This window comes from Arachis hypogaea, chromosome 3, assembly GCF_003086295.3.
Source record: "Arachis hypogaea cultivar Tifrunner chromosome 3, arahy.Tifrunner.gnm2.J5K5, whole genome shotgun sequence".
Lineage (NCBI taxonomy): Eukaryota > Viridiplantae > Streptophyta > Magnoliopsida > Fabales > Fabaceae > Arachis > Arachis hypogaea.
In genome coordinates this window covers 10,361,798-10,367,594 of record NC_092038.1, presented here as the reverse complement: position 1 = coordinate 10,367,594, position 5,797 = coordinate 10,361,798, and the positions used below count along the sequence as shown (strand labels likewise).

Genomic DNA, 5,797 nt, shown 5'->3' with positions numbered 1-5,797 from the left:
GGGGTTAATACTCAAATTTGTCCTTTAAAGATTTCTTATTCTTCAAATTAGTTCTCAAATGATTTTTTTAATTATATTTATCCCTGAAAATAAAATGTAAATCAAATTAGTTCTTCTATCAGTTGAATGATAACATGTCACGTTAAGTGCCACGTGTCATAAAATGATTGGTTGACGTGTCAGGATAGTGACACATGTCACTTACATGTAAAAAAAAATTTATAATAAAAATAGTCTTTGAAAGTTTAGATATAAGTCATTTTCATCCCTAAAATTTTAAAAATTAATCAAACTAGTCCTTATATAATTTTTTTATTTTTTCTTCATAATATTAAATTTGAAAATTTTTTATACTACTAATTTTAATAAAAATGTAATTGACAAACAAAAAATTAGTACTTGTATCTTTTCTTCTTAAAAATTTTTTCAATAAAATTGTCTCTCTCCTTTAAATCTTCTCAAAATCTCTCTTATTCTTGTTTATTCTAAAACCTTTTTCTTATATTATTACATTTCGTTGGAATATAAATATATATATATATATATACATATATATATATATATACTTAAAATTGAAATGTATGTATTTATTAACCTAAACAAAGTTATATGTTCAAAATCAAAATTTATATATGCTAACCTATACAAAGTTATACCACTATTTTTTTTCTATTACATCTTTTTTTTCCATTACGGTATTACTTACATATAGGATGTAATGGTAGTGATACTTAGAGTCAAAATTTACAAAATATTGAAAATTTGTTGCTTTATTATTATTATTATTATGCTAAACGAATTGCTTCTTAAGCGTAATACGTGCAAAGATCATAATAAATTTTGTGTGTGTTTTATATGTTTGAGATAGATTATATAATTTTTCTTTTGATATCACAAATAAATGAGATAAAATGAAATAGGAAACATTGGGTTAATACTCAAATTCGTCTCATTCTTCAAATTAGTTCTCAAATTATTTTTGTAGTCATATTAGTCCCTGAAAGATAAAATGTAAGTCAAATTAATCTTTTCACCAGTTGGATGATGACGTATCAGGTTAGTGACACGTGGCGTGTCAGGTGTCACTTGACACGTTAAAAAAGTTTTTTATAATCAAAATAGTCCTTAAAAGTCCAAACGTAAGTCATTTTCATTACTAAAATTTTAAAAATTAATCAAACTAGTCCTTATATAATTCTTTTATAATATTAAATTTAAAATATTTTTTTATACTACTAATTTTAATATTATTTTTTAAACCATAATAAACAAAATTCTCTTTACATAAAATAATAAAAATAATTAAATTTTTATAAAATTATTTTTAAAATATAAAATTTTAAAATACAAATGACAAAATAACTTCATAAAAATTTAATTATTTTTATTATTTTATGTAAAGAGAATTTTATTTATTAAGGTTTACAAAATAATATTAAAATTAGTAATATCAAAAAATATTTTAAATTTAATATTATAAAAAAATTATATAAGGACTAGTTTAATTAATTTTTAAAATTTTAGGGATGAAAATGATTTACGTCTGGACTTTCACGGACTATTTTGATTATTAAAACTTTTTTACATGTCAAGTGACACGTGGCACGTGGCATGTCACGTGGCACGTGGCATGTCACGTGTCACTAACCTGACACGTCAACCAATCATCTTGTAACACGTGGCACTTAACGTGATACGTCATCATCCAACTGACGGAAGGACTAATTTGACTTACATTTTATCTTTCAGGGACTAATATGACTAAAAAATCATTTGAGGACTAATTTAAAGAATGAGTGATCTTTTAAGAACGAATTTGAATATTAATCCCAAAAAATTGTTACACAATATTATTTAAATCCAAACAAATCTTTATACGATATGGAAAAAATATATTAAAATTCATATGAACTAGGGTTAAATACTTTAAAAAGTAAATATGGTAGCCAAATTGGTGTAATTCAACAAGATAATTGGATAAAGAGGGGATTCTTTTTGGTAAAAATATTCGCAGATCAGATTATATAGTTAAAATTTTGATTCAATCCATATTAAATTTATTAAATCAGATCCAATATTCATATGTTTTATACTTGGATTGGATATTAAATATATCGGTTAAATAAAAGAATATATTAAAAAATTTTATTTTTCTAAAAAAAGTAAATAAATTTATTTTTGAACTTCTTTCGTTGCACCTTTAACTTCTGTCACACCTGTAGTTGCGATCTCGTCAGCTATCGTCACATGTGGTGGAAGAAACGTCTTTATTAGAGAGTTCTTTTCTTTCACCATATCTACACATTTTGAATTCTTTTTGGAATTTGTCTGCACATAGTCATAACAGTTACAATTGCCACAAATAAGATCTAAATTTCATACTCAACATTTTTTCTCAAAATATAAAATGTATGAAAGTTTATATATATATATATATATATATATATATATATATATATATATATATATATATATATTGAAGTTTTATCAAACCTTGTCCTTTGTTCAAAGGAAGAGTTTGGCACCATAATTTTTTTCTTTTTCTGTGAAAAACTTTGACCTATTCAAATCATTGTCATCATTAATCATAATGATTAAAATCAAATTGGTAATCAACTTGGTTAAATTACTGGATTACTGGATTATTAGTTCAACTGATAGGTCACAGGTCAAATCATTAATCTGGTAATAATTAAATAAATTTATAAAATTATAATAAATTAAAATATTAAAATAAATGAATGCAAAATTTATTATTGAATATCTAAGTGATAAAAAAATATTTCATATCACTCAAATTTAATAATATTTAAATAAATTCATTTTTTATAAATTAAATATAGACGATAATATAATAATTTAAAATTAGTCAAAGTAATAAATATATTTTACTAAAAATAAAAGGTTATGGATTTAAATTTTGGAATTAATGAAAGAACTTTTAAGAATTATATAATTAAAAGGCTAACATAGAAATATGTTGACCAAAAAGAGATAAGATAAGAAAGAATATGTATAAAATTATTCACATAGTACATAACTGAGAAGTTTCTTACAACTTCTTACACTAGCAATTCTTCACTAATAATTTAGAATATTTGTGTATGTGGAGGTAAAAAAAGAAAATTTGTGTTTTCTTTCTTTTATCATATACACATATATAGTATGAGATTGGTGACTAATTTGTAAATCAAATTACAACTTAATTTGAAACAAAATCAGTTAGGATCTTATCCATATTTAAAACTCATCATAGAATAAATAATTAGTTATTTAATATTCTCAATTATAATATTATTATATTCATGGTGCTAGCAAAGAATATAATAATACTCCATTTGAATTAATATAAGTATTTATTTGATCTAATCAAAATAATAATTAAATGATTATTTACCAAGGATTAGAACACTCGTTAGTGTGTGACCCCATAGGTTCAATACTAAGCGGGTAGTATATTAGTCATACGAAATTTACTAATCAATGTTGGCGTCTAGCAACGCTCATTGAAGACCCGATAGTATGAAGTAATAATATTTGTACTAAAAATCCAAGATAAACAAAAATACAACTCCTTCCATATTTTCAGCTCTTGGCTAACTTTTAGAGTACGGTTAGATTGTCAAACTCTAACTTGTTAGCATTATTATAATGAATTATAAATGACTTAAGAAACTCATTTCTTAATTCATTCAAACCGCTTGGTCAAGGCATTGTTTATTTCATTCATTATAATCGTAGAGCTCAAACTCATTACCATAGTTGATGGATTCTATTTTGACTAATCATTAATTCTACAAGTATTTAAATCATACCCAATGTCCATTCAACTAACACTGTAGGGTGTTAGGTGTCCGGAATCAAAGTATAACAAATACATTATTAATTACTATGATAGTCGCAAGTCAAAGGAAAATTCTAATATTATGTTCATCATAAGAATATCCTATTGACAAATATACGGTAATTATAACCATTAGGAATTCTTAGAGTGAGTCAGTTCAATGGTTATATCTCTATATATACCATTTATATATATAATTTAATAAATGAGATCTATTAATCTTCATTCAATGAAGACTATTATATATATATATATATATATATATATATATATATATATATATATATATATATATATATATATATATATATACACATATATATATATTAATCTATCCGAATCACTAATGTCCCATTTTTAGTGATTCTACGATTAAGAACAATTTAAATTAAAAGTACTAAAAAAATGTATATCTCATTATTACGATCCCTATCGTAATTATTCGTTTCTAATTTTAATTAAGGACACTATCATAAATTATAAAAATTTATTCTTATAAAAAGGAATAATAATAATAATAATTCATGAAAGTATTTTGTTGGACATACACACTTATCTCCAACAGTTTTGGACCCTCGAATTCTTCCTCTACCGCCGCCACTGTTGTCACCTCCACCGCCATTTCTGCCTATTGATCCTTCTGCGGGGGTGCTTATTCTACCCCTGCAACCTTTCCTTTTCAACCATTCTCTCATGTTCTCAATGGATCACCAGAGGTCTATGTCTCTTCTTTAGTTTATGGTTGATGAAGGACTTGTTCCTTCTGTGGAAGAAGAAGAGAGAAGGAAGAATACTATTCAGAAGCTCAAACAGATTGTGTTAATATGGATCAAACAGGTCGCTGTACAACGGTGATTACCAAAGCATCAAATTACGGCTACATCTATCTTATGGCCTAGGAGTTCACAGTGGTGATTCTGACATTGAAGCTTTGTGTGTTGCTCCTTATTTTGCAACCCTTTCGAAAGACTTCTTTGTTGTTTTGCACGACATGCTTAAAAGTAGGCCAAAAGTGTCAGAGCTTTACTATGTCAAGAGTGCAAAAGTCCCTTTGATGCGATTCAAAGTTGATGGAATTTACATTGATGTTTCATATGCTTGCTTGAGAGTACTATATGTTCCTGAGAGTGTTGACATACTATACCTATTTTTCTTGGGGAATATTGATGACACCAGCTAGAAAAGCTTGTCTAGTGTTCGAACAAATAAACGCATTTTTTAGATAATACCAAATGTTGAGAAATTTCAAGCTATGGTATAGTGTCTTAAATTATGGCACATTACACGATTACTTAGGAGGAGTCCATTTGGCGATTCTCGTAGCTTATGTTTGTCAACGACATCCTAATGCCTTCATAAATGCTTTGATTATGAACTTTTTCCGAATGTTTTCAGTTTAGTCCTGGCCTACGCTAGTGATGCTGCAGGAAAGAATGTTCCTAAAACAACTAGAGAGTATGAAAATGCGATCTTTCATGTCTATTTTGCTGCCATCTTTGCCCTTATAAATTTTGCCATTCAAATATAACTAAAAGCACTTTCTACCAGATCAGGGCCGAGATTATATGTGGATACAATATGACAAGGGATCTTTTGAAGCCAGATTTCATGTGGGACAATATATTTGAGCTTTTTCCATACTCAATAAAGTATTCCAAATTTGTCAAAATTTACCTCTATACTACCAATCAATGTTTGCTTTCCCGCTTTTGCAGTCTTCTCGTCATTCTTGAGGGAACCAGAATTTTTGTGATCCTAACCCTACGGAGTACACTGACCTCGACAAAAGTGATCCAAACATGGCATTAAAGCTCTATGTCCAAACGGTTAAGAATCCTCAAAGTGAAAAATTACCATAAGGCAAATAAAGAAGAAAATAATGGCTATACAAAAATAAAACAAACCCAAAAGAGGCTCTTGTTTGAGGAAGAGTGTTAGAGATATAACCATCAA

The 5,797-nt window shown here is 26.7% G+C and overlaps 1 pseudogene; it reads left to right on the top strand.

The window, feature by feature from the left end:
* Positions 1-4,546: 4,546 nt before the first annotated feature.
* On the top strand, positions 4,547-5,703 carry LOC112772747 (nuclear poly(A) polymerase 3-like; annotated as a pseudogene).
* Positions 5,704-5,797: the final 94 nt, after the last annotated feature.